The 24,987-nt window shown below is 39.4% G+C and overlaps 13 non-coding genes and 1 pseudogene across 13 annotated transcripts; 7 read left to right on the forward strand and 7 right to left on the reverse strand.

The window, feature by feature from the left end:
* The first annotated feature begins 1,109 nt into the window (after nucleotides 1–1,109).
* LOC149938786 (5S ribosomal RNA) lies at nucleotides 1,110–1,228 on the forward strand. Its single transcript, XR_016482173.1, has one exon. It is a non-coding gene; the product is annotated as a 5S ribosomal RNA (ribosomal RNA).
* Nucleotides 1,229–3,211: 1,983 nt separating this feature from the next.
* On the reverse strand, nucleotides 3,212–3,402 carry LOC149938787 (U2 spliceosomal RNA). Its single transcript, XR_016481627.1, has one exon. It is a non-coding gene; the product is annotated as a U2 spliceosomal RNA (small nuclear RNA).
* A 1,472-nt stretch (nucleotides 3,403–4,874) lies between these two features.
* Nucleotides 4,875–4,974, reverse strand: LOC149938788 (U2 spliceosomal RNA; annotated as a pseudogene).
* A 1,152-nt stretch (nucleotides 4,975–6,126) lies between these two features.
* Nucleotides 6,127–6,245, forward strand: LOC149938789 (5S ribosomal RNA). Its single transcript, XR_016482175.1, has one exon. It is a non-coding gene; the product is annotated as a 5S ribosomal RNA (ribosomal RNA).
* A 1,983-nt stretch (nucleotides 6,246–8,228) lies between these two features.
* Nucleotides 8,229–8,420, reverse strand: LOC149938790 (U2 spliceosomal RNA). Its single transcript, XR_016481573.1, has one exon. It is a non-coding gene; the product is annotated as a U2 spliceosomal RNA (small nuclear RNA).
* Nucleotides 8,421–9,573: 1,153 nt separating this feature from the next.
* On the forward strand, nucleotides 9,574–9,692 carry LOC149938791 (5S ribosomal RNA). The gene has a single exon (XR_016482176.1). It is a non-coding gene; the product is annotated as a 5S ribosomal RNA (ribosomal RNA).
* A 1,983-nt stretch (nucleotides 9,693–11,675) lies between these two features.
* Nucleotides 11,676–11,867, reverse strand: LOC149938792 (U2 spliceosomal RNA). Its single transcript, XR_016481575.1, has one exon. It is a non-coding gene; the product is annotated as a U2 spliceosomal RNA (small nuclear RNA).
* A 1,152-nt stretch (nucleotides 11,868–13,019) lies between these two features.
* LOC149938793 (5S ribosomal RNA) lies at nucleotides 13,020–13,138 on the forward strand. Its single transcript, XR_016482177.1, has one exon. It is a non-coding gene; the product is annotated as a 5S ribosomal RNA (ribosomal RNA).
* A 1,983-nt stretch (nucleotides 13,139–15,121) lies between these two features.
* LOC149938794 (U2 spliceosomal RNA) lies at nucleotides 15,122–15,313 on the reverse strand. Its single transcript, XR_016481576.1, has one exon. It is a non-coding gene; the product is annotated as a U2 spliceosomal RNA (small nuclear RNA).
* Nucleotides 15,314–16,465: 1,152 nt separating this feature from the next.
* Nucleotides 16,466–16,584, forward strand: LOC149938795 (5S ribosomal RNA). Its single transcript, XR_016482178.1, has one exon. It is a non-coding gene; the product is annotated as a 5S ribosomal RNA (ribosomal RNA).
* Nucleotides 16,585–18,569: 1,985 nt separating this feature from the next.
* Nucleotides 18,570–18,761, reverse strand: LOC149938796 (U2 spliceosomal RNA). The gene has a single exon (XR_016481577.1). It is a non-coding gene; the product is annotated as a U2 spliceosomal RNA (small nuclear RNA).
* Nucleotides 18,762–19,914: 1,153 nt separating this feature from the next.
* Nucleotides 19,915–20,033, forward strand: LOC149938797 (5S ribosomal RNA). The gene has a single exon (XR_016482179.1). It is a non-coding gene; the product is annotated as a 5S ribosomal RNA (ribosomal RNA).
* Nucleotides 20,034–22,016: 1,983 nt separating this feature from the next.
* LOC149938798 (U2 spliceosomal RNA) lies at nucleotides 22,017–22,207 on the reverse strand. The gene has a single exon (XR_016481610.1). It is a non-coding gene; the product is annotated as a U2 spliceosomal RNA (small nuclear RNA).
* Nucleotides 22,208–23,359: 1,152 nt separating this feature from the next.
* On the forward strand, nucleotides 23,360–23,478 carry LOC149938799 (5S ribosomal RNA). Its single transcript, XR_016482180.1, has one exon. It is a non-coding gene; the product is annotated as a 5S ribosomal RNA (ribosomal RNA).
* The last annotated feature ends 1,509 nt before the right edge of the window (nucleotides 23,479–24,987 follow it).

Genomic DNA, 24,987 nt, shown 5'->3' on the forward strand with positions numbered 1-24,987 from the left:
AATTCGAGCATTTCAAATATTTCATAATTACGTCACCGAATGTTGGTCCTGGTGGGAGATGACAACGTTTGTAGCCATCGCGCGAACAAAGGAGAAGACGATATCTTGAATCCGTGAAATAGAGGTACACCGCCAGGCCCGGACTGGCACTTTTGGGGTCATCGGCTAGAGACAGTAGAGTGGGCCACTTTACCGGGCCGTATGGAAAAAAAATCTAAATGGTGGTTTATAGGACCATAAATAACGTATTAAGTGTACTAGATTCTACGTGAAACGTCAAACGCGTTTAAATGACCATTTAGGAAAAATTTATTATAAGCGAATAGAGCGTTCTATAAAAGTGGACCATAACCGGTCACTTTTCATACAGACTATAGAGCTGGTTCAGCAGGACTAACAACTTTTGTTATTCTTTGGTTTAAGAGAATTCGGCTTATGTCCTGTCTTTATATGAATATTTTAGAGACGTACCTTTTAGGAGTTGTAGGAGGCACCCTAGGTGTTGAAGTATGTTTGGGGTTAAGGATATTTTCATGATCTAAGTTTCATCTTAAACACGTGGATTTGGGACTAGTATTTTCTAGAATTTTTCTTATTTGCCATCATACATTTATTACAAAAATCATTTAAAATAAGAAAAAAGGCGCGGAAAGCAAAGCCGGAAATATGTGAAGCCTAGGCTAGCAACTACGCTACTAATAAAAATTGACTGCTCTCAATTTCTTACGGGTTTGCCAGATAAATATATTTCTCTAAGACGAAAAACCGGCCAAACCTTCACCTCCTCCGAACTCCAAAGGGGGAAAGCACACCACACCAATTTTATAGATTCGTAAACGCGCCTTCCCAATCGACCGCCATCACCTTACAGTCTACGGGGAGGGTGATGAAAAAACTGGTTTGGGGGGGGGGGGGGGATGAAATTTCTGCGGTAAAGGGCTTGCTCGTTGGTTGTCTGTACGATAATATCGGCGCCCAGTAAACGTTTCTAAAAAGAGTGTATAGAACGTTCTATTGGAGCCGCATGCAGCCGGTGGCCCTCGGCGATCACCAACCTACCAGGACCTGGCTAGTCGCGGCTTGTCCACCGCTATCAATTACACTCTAGCGGCAACGGCCATATCACGCTGAATACACCGGTTCTCGTCTGATCACCGAAGTTAAGCAGCGTCGAGCGCGGTCAGTACTTGGGAGGGAGACCACCTGGGAACACCGCGTGCCGTTGGCTACTCATTTATTTTCGCGGGATGGGATTTGCGTCTTTTAACAGGAAAATACCTTCATCCTATCATTTTGACGCTGCTTTTTTATGCAATTAAAAGTTCGCCCAGACGATAATATTATTTCGGTCAACTCTTGGCCTTTTTTTAACAACTGGCAGCATCTTTCCGTGAATAAAATACATGTTAGTATCAAAATTGAACAAAATAAAATGGCGAGAAAATTGGTTTTCATTTTATTCTACTTAAGGCTTGTACTTAAAATAGTACTAACTTACTTACTTACTTACTTACTTACTTACTTACTTACTTACTAACTAACTAACTAACTAACTAACTAACTAACTAACTAACTAACTAACTAATTAACTAACTAACTAACTAACTAACTAATTAACTAACTAACTAACTAACTAACTAACTAACTAACTAACGTTTATCTCTAAACAAAAACATTTCCGCGGTAAAATCCACTCTGAAATGGCCTTTTCTGGTTTTGGAATGAAGTCCAAAGTTAAAATTTTATTAACAAATTCTAATTGTGAAATATATTTTTTGTTCTAAATTTTAATCTTAAATGTAATTTAAATAGTTGAATCTAAAAAAGGACTTTTGGAAAATGTTTTATAGAAGGTTTTATCATGGGACAGCCGCATGGATTAGGGGAGTAACCCAAAAATACAAAATATCAAAACAAACCACGAAATTAAATAATAAAACGGAGACAGAGATATATTTTTTAAACAAAATAATATAGCTAACTTTTATCTATTAATTGTTTTAGGTGATGTAGTTTATGTAAAATATAAAAATGAACCTTGGCACAATATAAATTTAATGTCATGTTTTATTGATACTTAGAAAAAGTAACAAACATTTCAAAAGTCAGATCTTTGAGATCATTATTAAAAAAATATAACATTTTAAATCCGAACTCCTCTATAAATATTAAAATTATAAATTCCTAATCTACTTTAACAAAAGATATATCATATTAAGTTTAATACTATTAATGTTAGGAATAATCATGACTTTGAGATAAATAGAACAAAAATGTTTAATTCCAAATATAGTTAATTATAGAGCAATATATAATAAATGATTTTGTACTTACCAAAAATAAGCCTTGCCACTTTATATCTTGGTAATGTAGCTGCCGCGGGCGGCGGGCCCCCGGCGGCGACTCACTGTCCACGGAAGACGGGAAGAGAGAAAAAATGGAGAGGGGCTTATTTCGTGTTTTCTCTTTACGCGGAACATCTTGGCTGGAACCCAATGACCTAAAAATGAGGGGCGCGCTGTCTCTACCCACCATACCGAAACCCGCGAATTTACGTTATGAAAACCGGTTCCTTCAGCCAACCACTTAGAACATGCACGATTTACGAACCTTGGGTTACGAATAAAACCACAGGAATAACACAGAACAACCTCTTTTCGCGCCTTTATTTTACCCCTCTTACTTGCCTCCCGCTCGTCGGCCATTGCCTCTGCCCTAAACGGGGAGTCTAGCATCCACTCCTTGGGTATCCATAATGGAGGAGAGGACTGAAAGGGGGAAAACCAAGCATGGACGCGCCCAGGAAAATACCAAGGAGGATAGGAAGGGAGGCGAAGTAGGAGGGATGAACGCGGCAGCATCCTTGTAAGAAGCTTAGCGGCGGGAAAATTTCGGAAAAATGGCGGCTAGACGTAGCGTAGCTGCCGCAATCTTGCCGCCATTCATCCCTCCTACTTCGCCTCCCTTCCTATCCTCCGTGAAAATACCGCGAAAAAGAGTGTATAACTAGGTAAAAGAAAATTCAAAAACTGGAATCTTTCCGATTCTTCATTATTAACTATTCGACAATAAGGATTTTACCACTTATGACGTCAGAGGGGCAATATATTATAATAAAGAAATATATATAAAGACAGCCAAATAACATTTCCCGGAAATACTGTGTTGCGCAGTGCGCCATTATAAGAGCGTTTGATTTTTGATTTCAAGAGAGAAGTGGGCCGATCCCGGATTTACTGCAATACCAGGCCGACCCGTGGCGGAGGTGGAGCAAGCTCCGACCACTCCGCCGCCGTCCAAAAATAAGTTTAATATCTTGGGCCCCGATGGGACCCGTATCAGATATTAAGCTGATAAGAACAGATACTGAATTTGTTTATTATTTTTCAATAAAAATACAGTACCCTGGTCAGGTATATTTCCCGCTTTTTAAATTATTTTTAAATTACAGCAGGTCATTATTATTAATTTTTTTGACTGCATGATAACCGCAATTTACAAAAGGAGAATAATGAAGAGAAAGAGACAATTATCAAAAGAGAGCTATAAAAAAATATTTTCAAAGTGTAAAAAAATGTATAGTTAAAATAGTAAGTATTTACAAAGAGTTAAAACACTAATTATCTTGTAGAGTTAAAACACCGTGATTTCGTTCAAAATTTAAGTACTACCTTAACTTATAGATTTGCCTTTTTTCGCTTTCTTTTTTATTGGAGTGGTGCTATTGCGGCGTTTCGGATAACTTTGGAGGATTGAGGTGATGTTGTCTGTGAGTTCATCTAAGTGCCAGTTGAGAGAATCATTTCGGGTTGGAGGTTCCTTGTTTACTTTTTCGAGAAGTACTTGTAGTTCTTGTCTGGTTAATTTCTTTAAGTCGGGATTGTCGCCCAATCTCCAGGTTGCTGGATCCCATCGGGGGCCGTCAGCTGTACTGTTGTCTTGTTCGTTTGTCTCGAAGTCGCTTTTTTCACTTTCGCTGCTTAAGTCTTCTAAGGTGCTTGCGGCAACCTCCTGGTCTGGTATACCGGAATTGGCAGTTTTCTGTGGAGTAGGCGCTACTGGCAGATTTTCTTTATCGTCAGTCTCTTGTACACTCTCGTGTTCGTTCGTTGAAGATTGATCCTGGCCATCAAGTGGAACCGGGCGTCTTTCTTCTAGCGTAGCCTGCTTCTTTTCACACGAGGAAACCGTGTGGCCCACTTCGTCGCAAAAGAAACATTTTTTTACAACGCCTCTATAGTAAATAAGGGCGCGGATGCGGCCAAAAAATAAAACGTTGGGTATGGATTTCGCCATAACAATCTTCACCGAGCGGTCGCCATTTTTTACGCCCTTCAGTTGAGGATACTCGTCGAAATGGTAAGTTTTAATATTACCGTATTGTCGGAGGGTACTAATCACTGAATCCCATTGGATCCATTTAGGTATGTTCTTGATGGTAATCCAAATCCCTTCATCATCCATTGAGGTAAGTTTCCATTTCTTTTCATTAGTTTTCAGGTCGTCGCATGAGAGAGCTTCTTGAAGGAAGGCCAAGGTGGTAAACGTAATCAGGAAGATTCCCTTACCCAAAGGTTGTAGTGTATCTATGCTTTTTGGTCCAAGATGGTCGTAGATGGTTTTTGCCACGTCTAGAAAGCCGGCATCGATTTCCAGTCGAGCGGATCTTTTCTTCTCCTCCGTAGCCATTTCAGGCTAGGAGAATATCGTCTGGTAGGAGAAGCTCCAAGGAGGAGCGGCGTCAGTGGAGCGGGTCAGCAGCAACGGCAGGTAAGTACCAGGTAAGTACTTTTCTTTTCAGGAACAGGCAACAGCAGAGCGGATCGGATCGGAGCATCAACGGAACATGCGGCAAGGCAGGAACACTCGCCTCAAAGGCGTAGAAAACACTTCTCGCCTCTCGACTAAGATCGCGGAATAATACTGCAAAACAGATACTACACTTTGATCTTAGCCAAAAGGCCGAGAAGCGATAACCCGCTAGGAGCCGTCACTGTTTAACAAAGTAAAAAGAGAGAATTCGAGCATTTCAAATATTTCATAATTACGTCACCGAATGTTGGTCCTGGTGGGAGATGACAACGTTTGTAGCCATCGCGCGAACAAAGGAGAAGACGATATCTTGAATCCGTGAAATAGAGGTACACCGCCAGGCCCGGACTGGCACTTTTGGGGTCATCGGCTAGAGACAGTAGAGTGGGCCACTTTACCGGGCCGTATGGAAAAAAAATCTAAATGGTGGTTTATAGGACCATAAATAACGTATTAAGTGTACTAGATTCTACGTGAAACGTCAAACGCGTTTAAATGACCATTTAGGAAAAATTTATTATAAGCGAATAGAGCGTTCTATAAAAGTGGACCATAACCGGTCACTTTTCATACAGACTATAGAGCTGGTTCAGCAGGACTAACAACTTTTGTTATTCTTTGGTTTAAGAGAATTCGGCTTATGTCCTGTCTTTATATGAATATTTTAGAGACGTACCTTTTAGGAGTTGTAGGAGGCACCCTAGGTGTTGAAGTATGTTTGGGGTTAAGGATATTTTCATGATCTAAGTTTCATCTTAAACACGTGGATTTGGGACTAGTATTTTCTAGAATTTTTCTTATTTGCCATCATACATTTATTACAAAAATCATTTAAAATAAGAAAAAAGGCGCGGAAAGCAAAGCCGGAAATATGTGAAGCCTAGGCTAGCAACTACGCTACTAATAAAAATTGACTGCTCTCAATTTCTTACGGGTTTGCCAGATAAATATATTTCTCTAAGACGAAAAACCGGCCAAACCTTCACCTCCTCCGAACTCCAAAGGGGGAAAGCACACCACACCAATTTTATAGATTCGTAAACGCGCCTTCCCAATCGACCGCCATCACCTTACAGTCTACGGGGAGGGTGATGAAAAAACTGGTTTGGGGGGGGGGGGGGGATGAAATTTCTGCGGTAAAGGGCTTGCTCGTTGGTTGTCTGTACGATAATATCGGCGCCCAGTAAACGTTTCTAAAAAGAGTGTATAGAACGTTCTATTGGAGCCGCATGCAGCCGGTGGCCCTCGGCGATCACCAACCTACCAGGACCTGGCTAGTCGCGGCTTGTCCACCGCTATCAATTACACTCTAGCGGCAACGGCCATATCACGCTGAATACACCGGTTCTCGTCTGATCACCGAAGTTAAGCAGCGTCGAGCGCGGTCAGTACTTGGGAGGGAGACCACCTGGGAACACCGCGTGCCGTTGGCTACTCATTTATTTTCGCGGGATGGGATTTGCGTCTTTTAACAGGAAAATACCTTCATCCTATCATTTTGACGCTGCTTTTTTATGCAATTAAAAGTTCGCCCAGACGATAATATTATTTCGGTCAACTCTTGGCCTTTTTTTAACAACTGGCAGCATCTTTCCGTGAATAAAATACATGTTAGTATCAAAATTGAACAAAATAAAATGGCGAGAAAATTGGTTTTCATTTTATTCTACTTAAGGCTTGTACTTAAAATAGTACTAACTTACTTACTTACTTACTTACTTACTTACTTACTTACTTACTAACTAACTAACTAACTAACTAACTAACTAACTAACTAACTAACTAACTAATTAACTAACTAACTAACTAACTAACTAATTAACTAACTAACTAACTAACTAACTAACTAACTAACTAACGTTTATCTCTAAACAAAAACATTTCCGCGGTAAAATCCACTCTGAAATGGCCTTTTCTGGTTTTGGAATGAAGTCCAAAGTTAAAATTTTATTAACAAATTCTAATTGTGAAATATATTTTTTGTTCTAAATTTTAATCTTAAATGTAATTTAAATAGTTGAATCTAAAAAAGGACTTTTGGAAAATGTTTTATAGAAGGTTTTATCATGGGACAGCCGCATGGATTAGGGGAGTAACCCAAAAATACAAAATATCAAAACAAACCACGAAATTAAATAATAAAACGGAGACAGAGATATATTTTTTAAACAAAATAATATAGCTAACTTTTATCTATTAATTGTTTTAGGTGATGTAGTTTATGTAAAATATAAAAATGAACCTTGGCACAATATAAATTTAATGTCATGTTTTATTGATACTTAGAAAAAGTAACAAACATTTCAAAAGTCAGATCTTTGAGATCATTATTAAAAAAATATAACATTTTAAATCCGAACTCCTCTATAAATATTAAAATTATAAATTCCTAATCTACTTTAACAAAAGATATATCATATTAAGTTTAATACTATTAATGTTAGGAATAATCATGACTTTGAGATAAATAGAACAAAAATGTTTAATTCCAAATATAGTTAATTATAGAGCAATATATAATAAATGATTTTGTACTTACCAAAAATAAGCCTTGCCACTTTATATCTTGGTAATGTAGCTGCCGCGGGCGGCGGGCCCCCGGCGGCGACTCACTGTCCACGGAAGACGGGAAGAGAGAAAAAATGGAGAGGGGCTTATTTCGTGTTTTCTCTTTACGCGGAACATCTTGGCTGGAACCCAATGACCTAAAAATGAGGGGCGCGCTGTCTCTACCCACCATACCGAAACCCGCGAATTTACGTTATGAAAACCGGTTCCTTCAGCCAACCACTTAGAACATGCACGATTTACGAACCTTGGGTTACGAATAAAACCACAGGAATAACACAGAACAACCTCTTTTCGCGCCTTTATTTTACCCCTCTTACTTGCCTCCCGCTCGTCGGCCATTGCCTCTGCCCTAAACGGGGAGTCTAGCATCCACTCCTTGGGTATCCATAATGGAGGAGAGGACTGAAAGGGGGAAAACCAAGCATGGACGCGCCCAGGAAAATACCAAGGAGGATAGGAAGGGAGGCGAAGTAGGAGGGATGAACGCGGCAGCATCCTTGTAAGAAGCTTAGCGGCGGGAAAATTTCGGAAAAATGGCGGCTAGACGTAGCGTAGCTGCCGCAATCTTGCCGCCATTCATCCCTCCTACTTCGCCTCCCTTCCTATCCTCCGTGAAAATACCGCGAAAAAGAGTGTATAACTAGGTAAAAGAAAATTCAAAAACTGGAATCTTTCCGATTCTTCATTATTAACTATTCGACAATAAGGATTTTACCACTTATGACGTCAGAGGGGCAATATATTATAATAAAGAAATATATATAAAGACAGCCAAATAACATTTCCCGGAAATACTGTGTTGCGCAGTGCGCCATTATAAGAGCGTTTGATTTTTGATTTCAAGAGAGAAGTGGGCCGATCCCGGATTTACTGCAATACCAGGCCGACCCGTGGCGGAGGTGGAGCAAGCTCCGACCACTCCGCCGCCGTCCAAAAATAAGTTTAATATCTTGGGCCCCGATGGGACCCGTATCAGATATTAAGCTGATAAGAACAGATACTACACTTTGATCTTAGCCAAAAGGCCGAGAAGCGATAACCCGCTAGGAGCCGTCACTGTTTAACAAAGTAAAAAGAGAGAATTCGAGCATTTCAAATATTTCATAATTACGTCACCGAATGTTGGTCCTGGTGGGAGATGACAACGTTTGTAGCCATCGCGCGAACAAAGGAGAAGACGATATCTTGAATCCGTGAAATAGAGGTACACCGCCAGGCCCGGACTGGCACTTTTGGGGTCATCGGCTAGAGACAGTAGAGTGGGCCACTTTACCGGGCCGTATGGAAAAAAAATCTAAATGGTGGTTTATAGGACCATAAATAACGTATTAAGTGTACTAGATTCTACGTGAAACGTCAAACGCGTTTAAATGACCATTTAGGAAAAATTTATTATAAGCGAATAGAGCGTTCTATAAAAGTGGACCATAACCGGTCACTTTTCATACAGACTATAGAGCTGGTTCAGCAGGACTAACAACTTTTGTTATTCTTTGGTTTAAGAGAATTCGGCTTATGTCCTGTCTTTATATGAATATTTTAGAGACGTACCTTTTAGGAGTTGTAGGAGGCACCCTAGGTGTTGAAGTATGTTTGGGGTTAAGGATATTTTCATGATCTAAGTTTCATCTTAAACACGTGGATTTGGGACTAGTATTTTCTAGAATTTTTCTTATTTGCCATCATACATTTATTACAAAAATCATTTAAAATAAGAAAAAAGGCGCGGAAAGCAAAGCCGGAAATATGTGAAGCCTAGGCTAGCAACTACGCTACTAATAAAAATTGACTGCTCTCAATTTCTTACGGGTTTGCCAGATAAATATATTTCTCTAAGACGAAAAACCGGCCAAACCTTCACCTCCTCCGAACTCCAAAGGGGGAAAGCACACCACACCAATTTTATAGATTCGTAAACGCGCCTTCCCAATCGACCGCCATCACCTTACAGTCTACGGGGAGGGTGATGAAAAAACTGGTTTGGGGGGGGGGGGGGGGATGAAATTTCTGCGGTAAAGGGCTTGCTCGTTGGTTGTCTGTACGATAATATCGGCGCCCAGTAAACGTTTCTAAAAAGAGTGTATAGAACGTTCTATTGGAGCCGCATGCAGCCGGTGGCCCTCGGCGATCACCAACCTACCAGGACCTGGCTAGTCGCGGCTTGTCCACCGCTATCAATTACACTCTAGCGGCAACGGCCATATCACGCTGAATACACCGGTTCTCGTCTGATCACCGAAGTTAAGCAGCGTCGAGCGCGGTCAGTACTTGGGAGGGAGACCACCTGGGAACACCGCGTGCCGTTGGCTACTCATTTATTTTCGCGGGATGGGATTTGCGTCTTTTAACAGGAAAATACCTTCATCCTATCATTTTGACGCTGCTTTTTTATGCAATTAAAAGTTCGCCCAGACGATAATATTATTTCGGTCAACTCTTGGCCTTTTTTTAACAACTGGCAGCATCTTTCCGTGAATAAAATACATGTTAGTATCAAAATTGAACAAAATAAAATGGCGAGAAAATTGGTTTTCATTTTATTCTACTTAAGGCTTGTACTTAAAATAGTACTAACTTACTTACTTACTTACTTACTTACTTACTTACTTACTTACTAACTAACTAACTAACTAACTAACTAACTAACTAACTAACTAACTAACTAATTAACTAACTAACTAACTAACTAACTAATTAACTAACTAACTAACTAACTAACTAACTAACTAACTAACGTTTATCTCTAAACAAAAACATTTCCGCGGTAAAATCCACTCTGAAATGGCCTTTTCTGGTTTTGGAATGAAGTCCAAAGTTAAAATTTTATTAACAAATTCTAATTGTGAAATATATTTTTTGTTCTAAATTTTAATCTTAAATGTAATTTAAATAGTTGAATCTAAAAAAGGACTTTTGGAAAATGTTTTATAGAAGGTTTTATCATGGGACAGCCGCATGGATTAGGGGAGTAACCCAAAAATACAAAATATCAAAACAAACCACGAAATTAAATAATAAAACGGAGACAGAGATATATTTTTTAAACAAAATAATATAGCTAACTTTTATCTATTAATTGTTTTAGGTGATGTAGTTTATGTAAAATATAAAAATGAACCTTGGCACAATATAAATTTAATGTCATGTTTTATTGATACTTAGAAAAAGTAACAAACATTTCAAAAGTCAGATCTTTGAGATCATTATTAAAAAAATATAACATTTTAAATCCGAACTCCTCTATAAATATTAAAATTATAAATTCCTAATCTACTTTAACAAAAGATATATCATATTAAGTTTAATACTATTAATGTTAGGAATAATCATGACTTTGAGATAAATAGAACAAAAATGTTTAATTCCAAATATAGTTAATTATAGAGCAATATATAATAAATGATTTTGTACTTACCAAAAATAAGCCTTGCCACTTTATATCTTGGTAATGTAGCTGCCGCGGGCGGCGGGCCCCCGGCGGCGACTCACTGTCCACGGAAGACGGGAAGAGAGAAAAAATGGAGAGGGGCTTATTTCGTGTTTTCTCTTTACGCGGAACATCTTGGCTGGAACCCAATGACCTAAAAATGAGGGGCGCGCTGTCTCTACCCACCATACCGAAACCCGCGAATTTACGTTATGAAAACCGGTTCCTTCAGCCAACCACTTAGAACATGCACGATTTACGAACCTTGGGTTACGAATAAAACCACAGGAATAACACAGAACAACCTCTTTTCGCGCCTTTATTTTACCCCTCTTACTTGCCTCCCGCTCGTCGGCCATTGCCTCTGCCCTAAACGGGGAGTCTAGCATCCACTCCTTGGGTATCCATAATGGAGGAGAGGACTGAAAGGGGGAAAACCAAGCATGGACGCGCCCAGGAAAATACCAAGGAGGATAGGAAGGGAGGCGAAGTAGGAGGGATGAACGCGGCAGCATCCTTGTAAGAAGCTTAGCGGCGGGAAAATTTCGGAAAAATGGCGGCTAGACGTAGCGTAGCTGCCGCAATCTTGCCGCCATTCATCCCTCCTACTTCGCCTCCCTTCCTATCCTCCGTGAAAATACCGCGAAAAAGAGTGTATAACTAGGTAAAAGAAAATTCAAAAACTGGAATCTTTCCGATTCTTCATTATTAACTATTCGACAATAAGGATTTTACCACTTATGACGTCAGAGGGGCAATATATTATAATAAAGAAATATATATAAAGACAGCCAAATAACATTTCCCGGAAATACTGTGTTGCGCAGTGCGCCATTATAAGAGCGTTTGATTTTTGATTTCAAGAGAGAAGTGGGCCGATCCCGGATTTACTGCAATACCAGGCCGACCCGTGGCGGAGGTGGAGCAAGCTCCGACCACTCCGCCGCCGTCCAAAAATAAGTTTAATATCTTGGGCCCCGATGGGACCCGTATCAGATATTAAGCTGATAAGAACAGATACTACACTTTGATCTTAGCCAAAAGGCCGAGAAGCGATAACCCGCTAGGAGCCGTCACTGTTTAACAAAGTAAAAAGAGAGAATTCGAGCATTTCAAATATTTCATAATTACGTCACCGAATGTTGGTCCTGGTGGGAGATGACAACGTTTGTAGCCATCGCGCGAACAAAGGAGAAGACGATATCTTGAATCCGTGAAATAGAGGTACACCGCCAGGCCCGGACTGGCACTTTTGGGGTCATCGGCTAGAGACAGTAGAGTGGGCCACTTTACCGGGCCGTATGGAAAAAAAATCTAAATGGTGGTTTATAGGACCATAAATAACGTATTAAGTGTACTAGATTCTACGTGAAACGTCAAACGCGTTTAAATGACCATTTAGGAAAAATTTATTATAAGCGAATAGAGCGTTCTATAAAAGTGGACCATAACCGGTCACTTTTCATACAGACTATAGAGCTGGTTCAGCAGGACTAACAACTTTTGTTATTCTTTGGTTTAAGAGAATTCGGCTTATGTCCTGTCTTTATATGAATATTTTAGAGACGTACCTTTTAGGAGTTGTAGGAGGCACCCTAGGTGTTGAAGTATGTTTGGGGTTAAGGATATTTTCATGATCTAAGTTTCATCTTAAACACGTGGATTTGGGACTAGTATTTTCTAGAATTTTTCTTATTTGCCATCATACATTTATTACAAAAATCATTTAAAATAAGAAAAAAGGCGCGGAAAGCAAAGCCGGAAATATGTGAAGCCTAGGCTAGCAACTACGCTACTAATAAAAATTGACTGCTCTCAATTTCTTACGGGTTTGCCAGATAAATATATTTCTCTAAGACGAAAAACCGGCCAAACCTTCACCTCCTCCGAACTCCAAAGGGGGAAAGCACACCACACCAATTTTATAGATTCGTAAACGCGCCTTCCCAATCGACCGCCATCACCTTACAGTCTACGGGGAGGGTGATGAAAAAACTGGTTTGGGGGGGGGGGGGGGATGAAATTTCTGCGGTAAAGGGCTTGCTCGTTGGTTGTCTGTACGATAATATCGGCGCCCAGTAAACGTTTCTAAAAAGAGTGTATAGAACGTTCTATTGGAGCCGCATGCAGCCGGTGGCCCTCGGCGATCACCAACCTACCAGGACCTGGCTAGTCGCGGCTTGTCCACCGCTATCAATTACACTCTAGCGGCAACGGCCATATCACGCTGAATACACCGGTTCTCGTCTGATCACCGAAGTTAAGCAGCGTCGAGCGCGGTCAGTACTTGGGAGGGAGACCACCTGGGAACACCGCGTGCCGTTGGCTACTCATTTATTTTCGCGGGATGGGATTTGCGTCTTTTAACAGGAAAATACCTTCATCCTATCATTTTGACGCTGCTTTTTTATGCAATTAAAAGTTCGCCCAGACGATAATATTATTTCGGTCAACTCTTGGCCTTTTTTTAACAACTGGCAGCATCTTTCCGTGAATAAAATACATGTTAGTATCAAAATTGAACAAAATAAAATGGCGAGAAAATTGGTTTTCATTTTATTCTACTTAAGGCTTGTACTTAAAATAGTACTAACTTACTTACTTACTTACTTACTTACTTACTTACTTACTTACTAACTAACTAACTAACTAACTAACTAACTAACTAACTAACTAACTAACTAATTAACTAACTAACTAACTAACTAACTAATTAACTAACTAACTAACTAACTAACTAACTAACTAACTAACGTTTATCTCTAAACAAAAACATTTCCGCGGTAAAATCCACTCTGAAATGGCCTTTTCTGGTTTTGGAATGAAGTCCAAAGTTAAAATTTTATTAACAAATTCTAATTGTGAAATATATTTTTTGTTCTAAATTTTAATCTTAAATGTAATTTAAATAGTTGAATCTAAAAAAGGACTTTTGGAAAATGTTTTATAGAAGGTTTTATCATGGGACAGCCGCATGGATTAGGGGAGTAACCCAAAAATACAAAATATCAAAACAAACCACGAAATTAAATAATAAAACGGAGACAGAGATATATTTTTTAAACAAAATAATATAGCTAACTTTTATCTATTAATTGTTTTAGGTGATGTAGTTTATGTAAAATATAAAAATGAACCTTGGCACAATATAAATTTAATGTCATGTTTTATTGATACTTAGAAAAAGTAACAAACATTTCAAAAGTCAGATCTTTGAGATCATTATTAAAAAAATATAACATTTTAAATCCGAACTCCTCTATAAATATTAAAATTATAAATTCCTAATCTACTTTAACAAAAGATATATCATATTAAGTTTAATACTATTAATGTTAGGAATAATCATGACTTTGAGATAAATAGAACAAAAATGTTTAATTCCAAATATAGTTAATTATAGAGCAATATATAATAAATGATTTTGTACTTACCAAAAATAAGCCTTGCCACTTTATATCTTGGTAATGTAGCTGCCGCGGGCGGCGGGCCCCCGGCGGCGACTCACTGTCCACGGAAGACGGGAAGAGAGAAAAAATGGAGAGGGGCTTATTTCGTGTTTTCTCTTTACGCGGAACATCTTGGCTGGAACCCAATGACCTAAAAATGAGGGGCGCGCTGTCTCTACCCACCATACCGAAACCCGCGAATTTACGTTATGAAAACCGGTTCCTTCAGCCAACCACTTAGAACATGCACGATTTACGAACCTTGGGTTACGAATAAAACCACAGGAATAACACAGAACAACCTCTTTTCGCGCCTTTATTTTACCCCTCTTACTTGCCTCCCGCTCGTCGGCCATTGCCTCTGCCCTAAACGGGGAGTCTAGCATCCACTCCTTGGGTATCCATAATGGAGGAGAGGACTGAAAGGGGGAAAACCAAGCATGGACGCGCCCAGGAAAATACCAAGGAGGATAGGAAGGGAGGCGAAGTAGGAGGGATGAACGCGGCAGCATCCTTGTAAGAAGCTTAGCGGCGGGAAAATTTCGGAAAAATGGCGGCTAGACGTAGCGTAGCTGCCGCAATCTTGCCGCCATTCATCCCTCCTACTTCGCCTCCCTTCCTATCCTCCGTGAAAATACCGCGAAAAAGAGTGTATAACTAGGTAAAAGAAAATTCAAAAACTGGAATCTTTCCGATTCTTCATTATTAACTATTCGACAATAAGGATTTTACCACTTATGACGTCAGAGGGGCAATATATTATAATAAAGAAATATATATAAAGACAGCCAAATAACATTTCCCGGAAATACTGTGTTGCGCAGTGCGCCATTATAAGAGCGTTTGATTTTTGATTTCAAGAGAGAAGTGGGCCGATCCCGGATTTACTGCAATACCAGGCCGACCCGTGGCGGAGGTGGAGCAAGCTCCGACCACTCCGCCGCCGTCCAAAAATAAGTTTAATATCTTGGGCCCCGATGGGACCCGTATCAGATATTAAGCTGATAAGAACAGATACTACACTTTGATCTTAGCCAAAAGGCCGAGAAGCGATAACCCGCTAGGAGCCGTCACTGTTTAACAAAGTAAAAAGAGAGAATTCGAGCATTTCAAATATTTCATAATTACGTCACCGAATGTTGGTCCTGGTGGGAGATGACAACGTTTGTAGCCATCGCGCGAACAAAGGAGAAGACGATATCTTGAATCCGTGAAATAGAGGTACACCGCCAGGCCCGGACTGGCACTTTTGGGGTCATCGGCTAGAGACAGTAGAGTGGGCCACTTTACCGGGCCGTATGGAAAAAAAATCTAAATGGTGGTTTATAGGACCATAAATAACGTATTAAGTGTACTAGATTCTACGTGAAACGTCAAACGCGTTTAAATGACCATTTAGGAAAAATTTATTATAAGCGAATAGAGCGTTCTATAAAAGTGGACCATAACCGGTCACTTTTCATACAGACTATAGAGCTGGTTCAGCAGGACTAACAACTTTTGTTATTCTTTGGTTTAAGAGAATTCGGCTTATGTCCTGTCTTTATATGAATATTTTAGAGACGTACCTTTTAGGAGTTGTAGGAGGCACCCTAGGTGTTGAAGTATGTTTGGGGTTAAGGATATTTTCATGATCTAAGTTTCATCTTAAACACGTGGATTTGGGACTAGTATTTTCTAGAATTTTTCTTATTTGCCATCATACATTTATTACAAAAATCATTTAAAATAAGAAAAAAGGCGCGGAAAGCAAAGCCGGAAATATGTGAAGCCTAGGCTAGCAACTACGCTACTAATAAAAATTGACTGCTCTCAATTTCTTACGGGTTTGCCAGATAAATATATTTCTCTAAGACGAAAAACCGGCCAAACCTTCACCTCCTCCGAACTCCAAAGGGGGAAAGCACACCACACCAATTTTATAGATTCGTAAACGCGCCTTCCCAATCGACCGCCATCACCTTACAGTCTACGGGGAGGGTGATGAAAAAACTGGTTTGGGGGGGGGGGGGGGATGAAATTTCTGCGGTAAAGGGCTTGCTCGTTGGTTGTCTGTACGATAATATCGGCGCCCAGTAAACGTTTCTAAAAAGAGTGTATAGAACGTTCTATTGGAGCCGCATGCAGCCGGTGGCCCTCGGCGATCACCAACCTACCAGGACCTGGCTAGTCGCGGCTTGTCCACCGCTATCAATTACACTCTAGCGGCAACGGCCATATCACGCTGAATACACCGGTTCTCGTCTGATCACCGAAGTTAAGCAGCGTCGAGCGCGGTCAGTACTTGGGAGGGAGACCACCTGGGAACACCGCGTGCCGTTGGCTACTCATTTATTTTCGCGGGATGGGATTTGCGTCTTTTAACAGGAAAATACCTTCATCCTATCATTTTGACGCTGCTTTTTTATGCAATTAAAAGTTCGCCCAGACGATAATATTATTTCGGTCAACTCTTGGCCTTTTTTTAACAACTGGCAGCATCTTTCCGTGAATAAAATACATGTTAGTATCAAAATTGAACAAAATAAAATGGCGAGAAAATTGGTTTTCATTTTATTCTACTTAAGGCTTGTACTTAAAATAGTACTAACTTACTTACTTACTTACTTACTTACTTACTTACTTACTTACTAACTAACTAACTAACTAACTAACTAACTAACTAACTAACTAACTAACTAATTAACTAACTAACTAACTAACTAACTAATTAACTAACTAACTAACTAACTAACTAACTAACTAACTAACGTTTATCTCTAAACAAAAACATTTCCGCGGTAAAATCCACTCTGAAATGGCCTTTTCTGGTTTTGGAATGAAGTCCAAAGTTAAAATTTTATTAACAAATTCTAATTGTGAAATATATTTTTTGTTCTAAATTTTAATCTTAAATGTAATTTAAATAGTTGAATCTAAAAAAGGACTTTTGGAAAATGTTTTATAGAAGGTTTTATCATGGGACAGCCGCATGGATTAGGGGAGTAACCCAAAAATACAAAATATCAAAACAAACCACGAAATTAAATAATAAAACGGAGACAGAGATATATTTTTTAAACAAAATAATATAGCTAACTTTTATCTATTAATTGTTTTAGGTGATGTAGTTTATGTAAAATATAAAAATGAACCTTGGCACAATATAAATTTAATGTCATGTTTTATTGATACTTAGAAAAAGTAACAAACATTTCAAAAGTCAGATCTTTGAGATCATTATTAAAAAAATATAACATTTTAAATCCGAACTCCTCTATAAATATTAAAATTATAAATTCCTAATCTACTTTAACAAAAGATATATCATATTAAGTTTAATACTATTAATGTTAGGAATAATCATGACTTTGAGATAAATAGAACAAAAATGTTTAATTCCAAATATAGTTAATTATAGAGCAATATATAATAAATGATTTTGTACTTACCAAAAATAAGCCTTGCCACTTTATATCTTGGTAATGTAGCTGCCGCGGGCGGCGGGCCCCCGGCGGCGACTCACTGTCCACGGAAGACGGGAAGAGAGAGAAAAAATGGAGAGGGGCTTATTTCGTGTTTTCTCTTTACGCGGAACATCTTGGCTGGAACCCAATGACCTAAAAATGAGGGGCGCGCTGTCTCTACCCACCATACCGAAACCCGCGAATTTACGTTATGAAAACCGGTTCCTTCAGCCAACCACTTAGAACATGCACGATTTACGAACCTTGGGTTACGAATAAAACCACAGGAATAACACAGAACAACCTCTTTTCGCGCCTTTATTTTACCCCTCTTACTTGCCTCCCGCTCGTCGGCCATTGCCTCTGCCCTAAACGGGGAGTCTAGCATCCACTCCTTGGGTATCCATAATGGAGGAGAGGACTGAAAGGGGGAAAACCAAGCATGGACGCGCCCAGGAAAATACCAAGGAGGATAGGAAGGGAGGCGAAGTAGGAGGGATGAACGCGGCAGCATCCTTGTAAGAAGCTTAGCGGCGGGAAAATTTCGGAAAAATGGCGGCTAGACGTAGCGTAGCTGCCGCAATCTTGCCGCCATTCATCCCTCCTACTTCGCCTCCCTTCCTATCCTCCGTGAAAATACCGCGAAAAAGAGTGTATAACTAGGTAAAAGAAAATTCAAAAACTGGAATCTTTCCGATTCTTCATTATTAACTATTCGACAATAAGGATTTTACCACTTATGACGTCAGAGGGGCAATATATTATAATAAAGAAATATATATAAAGACAGCCAAATAACATTTCCCGGAAATACTGTGTTGCGCAGTGCGCCATTATAAGAGCGTTTGATTTTTGATTTCAAGAGAGAAGTGGGCCGATCCCGGATTTACTGCAATACCAGGCCGACCCGTGGCGGAGGTGGAGCAAGCTCCGACCACTCCGCCGCCGTCCAAAAATAAGTTTAATATCTTGGGCCCCGATGGGACCCGTATCAGATATTAAGCTGATAAGAACAGATACTACACTTTGATCTTAGCCAAAAGGCCGAGAAGCGATAACCCGCTAGGAGCCGTCACTGTTTAACAAAGTAAAAAGAGAGAATTCGAGCATTTCAAATATTTCATAATTACGTCACCGAATGTTGGTCCTGGTGGGAGATGACAACGTTTGTAGCCATCGCGCGAACAAAGGAGAAGACGATATCTTGAATCCGTGAAATAGAGGTACACCGCCAGGCCCGGACTGGCACTTTTGGGGTCATCGGCTAGAGACAGTAGAGTGGGCCACTTTACCGGGCCGTATGGAAAAAAAATCTAAATGGTGGTTTATAGGACCATAAATAACGTATTAAGTGTACTAGATTCTACGTGAAACGTCAAACGCGTTTAAATGACCATTTAGGAAAAATTTATTATAAGCGAATAGAGCGTTCTATAAAAGTGGACCATAACCGGTCACTTTTCATACAGACTATAGAGCTGGTTCAGCAGGACTAACAACTTTTGTTATTCTTTGGTTTAAGAGAATTCGGCTTATGTCCTGTCTTTATATGAATATTTTAGAGACGTACCTTTTAGGAGTTGTAGGAGGCACCCTAGGTGTTGAAGTATGTTTGGGGTTAAGGATATTTTCATGATCTAAGTTTCATCTTAAACACGTGGATTTGGGACTAGTATTTTCTAGAATTTTTCTTATTTGCCATCATACATTTATTACAAAAATCATTTAAAATAAGAAAAAAGGCGCGGAAAGCAAAGCCGGAAATATGTGAAGCCTAGGCTAGCAACTACGCTACTAATAAAAATTGACTGCTCTCAATTTCTTACGGGTTTGCCAGATAAATATATTTCTCTAAGACGAAAAACCGGCCAAACCTTCACCTCCTCCGAACTCCAAAGGGGGAAAGCACACCACACCAATTTTATAGATTCGTAAACGCGCCTTCCCAATCGACCGCCATCACCTTACAGTCTACGGGGAGGGTGATGAAAAAACTGGTTTGGGGGGGGGGGGGGGGATGAAATTTCTGCGGTAAAGGGCTTGCTCGTTGGTTGTCTGTACGATAATATCGGCGCCCAGTAAACGTTTCTAAAAAGAGTGTATAGAACGTTCTATTGGAGCCGCATGCAGCCGGTGGCCCTCGGCGATCACCAACCTACCAGGACCTGGCTAGTCGCGGCTTGTCCACCGCTATCAATTACACTCTAGCGGCAACGGCCATATCACGCTGAATACACCGGTTCTCGTCTGATCACCGAAGTTAAGCAGCGTCGAGCGCGGTCAGTACTTGGGAGGGAGACCACCTGGGAACACCGCGTGCCGTTGGCTACTCATTTATTTTCGCGGGATGGGATTTGCGTCTTTTAACAGGAAAATACCTTCATCCTATCATTTTGACGCTGCTTTTTTATGCAATTAAAAGTTCGCCCAGACGATAATATTATTTCGGTCAACTCTTGGCCTTTTTTTAACAACTGGCAGCATCTTTCCGTGAATAAAATACATGTTAGTATCAAAATTGAACAAAATAAAATGGCGAGAAAATTGGTTTTCATTTTATTCTACTTAAGGCTTGTACTTAAAATAGTACTAACTTACTTACTTACTTACTTACTTACTTACTTACTTACTTACTAACTAACTAACTAACTAACTAACTAACTAACTAACTAACTAACTAACTAATTAACTAACTAACTAACTAACTAACTAATTAACTAACTAACTAACTAACTAACTAACTAACTAACTAACGTTTATCTCTAAACAAAAACATTTCCGCGGTAAAATCCACTCTGAAATGGCCTTTTCTGGTTTTGGAATGAAGTCCAAAGTTAAAATTTTATTAACAAATTCTAATTGTGAAATATATTTTTTGTTCTAAATTTTAATCTTAAATGTAATTTAAATAGTTGAATCTAAAAAAGGACTTTTGGAAAATGTTTTATAGAAGGTTTTATCATGGGACAGCCGCATGGATTAGGGGAGTAACCCAAAAATACAAAATATCAAAACAAACCACGAAATTAAATAATAAAACGGAGACAGAGATATATTTTTTAAACAAAATAATATAGCTAACTTTTATCTATTAATTGTTTTAGGTGATGTAGTTTATGTAAAATATAAAAATGAACCTTGGCACAATATAAATTTAATGTCATGTTTTATTGATACTTAGAAAAAGTAACAAACATTTCAAAAGTCAGATCTTTGAGATCATTATTAAAAAAATATAACATTTTAAATCCGAACTCCTCTATAAATATTAAAATTATAAATTCCTAATCTACTTTAACAAAAGATATATCATATTAAGTTTAATACTATTAATGTTAGGAATAATCATGACTTTGAGATAAATAGAACAAAAATGTTTAATTCCAAATATAGTTAATTATAGAGCAATATATAATAAATGATTTTGTACTTACCAAAAATAAGCCTTGCCACTTTATATCTTGGTAATGTAGCTGCCGCGGGCGGCGGGCCCCCGGCGGCGACTCACTGTCCACGGAAGACGGGAAGAGAGAAAAAATGGAGAGGGGCTTATTTCGTGTTTTCTCTTTACGCGGAACATCTTGGCTGGAACCCAATGACCTAAAAATGAGGGGCGCGCTGTCTCTACCCACCATACCGAAACCCGCGAATTTACGTTATGAAAACCGGTTCCTTCAGCCAACCACTTAGAACATGCACGATTTACGAACCTTGGGTTACGAATAAAACCACAGGAATAACACAGAACAACCTCTTTTCGCGCCTTTATTTTACCCCTCTTACTTGCCTCCCGCTCGTCGGCCATTGCCTCTGCCCTAAACGGGGAGTCTAGCATCCACTCCTTGGGTATCCATAATGGAGGAGAGGACTGAAAGGGGGAAAACCAAGCATGGACGCGCCCAGGAAAATACCAAGGAGGATAGGAAGGGAGGCGAAGTAGGAGGGATGAACGCGGCAGCATCCTTGTAAGAAGCTTAGCGGCGGGAAAATTTCGGAAAAATGGCGGCTAGACGTAGCGTAGCTGCCGCAATCTTGCCGCCATTCATCCCTCCTACTTCGCCTCCCTTCCTATCCTCCGTGAAAATACCGCGAAAAAGAGTGTATAACTAGGTAAAAGAAAATTCAAAAACTGGAATCTTTCCGATTCTTCATTATTAACTATTCGACAATAAGGATTTTACCACTTATGACGTCAGAGGGGCAATATATTATAATAAAGAAATATATATAAAGACAGCCAAATAACATTTCCCGGAAATACTGTGTTGCGCAGTGCGCCATTATAAGAGCGTTTGATTTTTGATTTCAAGAGAGAAGTGGGCCGATCCCGGATTTACTGCAATACCAGGCCTACCGTGGCGGAGGTGGAGCAAGCTCCGACCACTCCGCCGCCGTCCAAAAATAAGTTTAATATCTTGGGCCCCGATGGGACCCGTATCAGATATTAAGCTGATAAGAACAGATACTACACTTTGATCTTAGCCAAAAGGCCGAGAAGCGATAACCCGCTAGGAGCCGTCACTGTTTAACAAAGTAAAAAGAGAGAATTCGAGCATTTCAAATATTTCATAATTACGTCACCGAATGTTGGTCCTGGTGGGAGATGACAACGTTTGTAGCCATCGCGCGAACAAAGGAGAAGACGATATCTTGAATCCGTGAAATAGAGGTACACCGCCAGGCCCGGACTGGCACTTTTGGGGTCATCGGCTAGAGACAGTAGAGTGGGCCACTTTACCGGGCCGTATGGAAAAAAAATCTAAATGGTGGTTTATAGGACCATAAATAACGTATTAAGTGTACTAGATTCTACGTGAAACGTCAAACGCGTTTAAATGACCATTTAGGAAAAATTTATTATAAGCGAATAGAGCGTTCTATAAAAGTGGACCATAACCGGTCACTTTTCATACAGACTATAGAGCTGGTTCAGCAGGACTAACAACTTTTGTTATTCTTTGGTTTAAGAGAATTCGGCTTATGTCCTGTCTTTATATGAATATTTTAGAGACGTACCTTTTAGGAGTTGTAGGAGGCACCCTAGGTGTTGAAGTATGTTTGGGGTTAAGGATATTTTCATGATCTAAGTTTCATCTTAAACACGTGGATTTGGGACTAGTATTTTCTAGAATTTTTCTTATTTGCCATCATACATTTATTACAAAAATCATTTAAAATAAGAAAAAAGGCGCGGAAAGCAAAGCCGGAAATATGTGAAGCCTAGGCTAGCAACTACGCTACTAATAAAAATTGACTGCTCTCAATTTCTTACGGGTTTGCCAGATAAATATATTTCTCTAAGACGAAAAACCGGCCAAACCTTCACCTCCTCCGAACTCCAAAGGGGGAAAGCACACCACACCAATTTTATAGATTCGTAAACGCGCCTTCCCAATCGACCGCCATCACCTTACAGTCTACGGGGAGGGTGATGAAAAAACTGGTTTGGGGGGGGGGGGGGGATGAAATTTCTGCGGTAAAGGGCTTGCTCGTTGGTTGTCTGTACGATAATATCGGCGCCCAGTAAACGTTTCTAAAAAGAGTGTATAGAACGTTCTATTGGAGCCGCATGCAGCCGGTGGCCCTCGGCGATCACCAACCTACCAGGACCTGGCTAGTCGCGGCTTGTCCACCGCTATCAATTACACTCTAGCGGCAACGGCCATATCACGCTGAATACACCGGTTCTCGTCTGATCACCGAAGTTAAGCAGCGTCGAGCGCGGTCAGTACTTGGGAGGGAGACCACCTGGGAACACCGCGTGCCGTTGGCTACTCATTTATTTTCGCGGGATGGGATTTGCGTCTTTTAACAGGAAAATACCTTCATCCTATCATTTTGACGCTGCTTTTTTATGCAATTAAAAGTTCGCCCAGACGATAATATTATTTCGGTCAACTCTTGGCCTTTTTTTAACAACTGGCAGCATCTTTCCGTGAATAAAATACATGTTAGTATCAAAATTGAACAAAATAAAATGGCGAGAAAATTGGTTTTCATTTTATTCTACTTAAGGCTTGTACTTAAAATAGTACTAACTTACTTACTTACTTACTTACTTACTTACTTACTTACTTACTAACTAACTAACTAACTAACTAACTAACTAACTAACTAACTAACTAACTAATTAACTAACTAACTAACTAACTAACTAATTAACTAACTAACTAACTAACTAACTAACTAACTAACTAACGTTTATCTCTAAACAAAAACATTTCCGCGGTAAAATCCACTCTGAAATGGCCTTTTCTGGTTTTGGAATGAAGTCCAAAGTTAAAATTTTATTAACAAATTCTAATTGTGAAATATATTTTTTGTTCTAAATTTTAATCTTAAATGTAATTTAAATAGTTGAATCTAAAAAAGGACTTTTGGAAAATGTTTTATAGAAGGTTTTATCATGGGACAGCCGCATGGATTAGGGGAGTAACCCAAAAATACAAAATATCAAAACAAACCACGAAATTAAATAATAAAACGGAGACAGAGATATATTTTTTAAACAAAATAATATAGCTAACTTTTATCTATTAATTGTTTTAGGTGATGTAGTTTATGTAAAATATAAAAATGAACCTTGGCACAATATAAATTTAATGTCATGTTTTATTGATACTTAGAAAAAGTAACAAACATTTCAAAAGTCAGATCTTTGAGATCATTATTAAAAAAATATAACATTTTAAATCCGAACTCCTCTATAAATATTAAAATTATAAATTCCTAATCTACTTTAACAAAAGATATATCATATTAAGTTTAATACTATTAATGTTAGGAATAATCATGACTTTGAGATAAATAGAACAAAAATGTTTAATTCCAAATATAGTTAATTATAGAGCAATATATAATAAATGATTTTGTACTTACCAAAAATAAGCCTTGCCACTTTATATCTTGGTAATGTAGCTGCCGCGGGCGGCGGGCCCCCGGCGGCGACTCACTGTCCACGGAAGACGGGAAGAGAGAAAAAATGGAGAGGGGCTTATTTCGTGTTTTCTCTTTACGCGGAACATCTTGGCTGGAACCCAATGACCTAAAAATGAGGGGCGCGCTGTCTCTACCCACCATACCGAAACCCGCGAATTTACGTTATGAAAACCGGTTCCTTCAGCCAACCACTTAGAACATGCACGATTTACGAACCTTGGGTTACGAATAAAACCACAGGAATAACACAGAACAACCTCTTTTCGCGCCTTTATTTTACCCCTCTTACTTGCCTCCCGCTCGTCGGCCATTGCCTCTGCCCTAAACGGGGAGTCTAGCATCC

Source organism: Leiobunum rupestre, chromosome 6, assembly GCF_980474605.1.
Source record: "Leiobunum rupestre chromosome 6, qqLeiRupe1.1.hap1, whole genome shotgun sequence".
Lineage (NCBI taxonomy): Eukaryota > Metazoa > Arthropoda > Arachnida > Opiliones > Sclerosomatidae > Leiobunum > Leiobunum rupestre.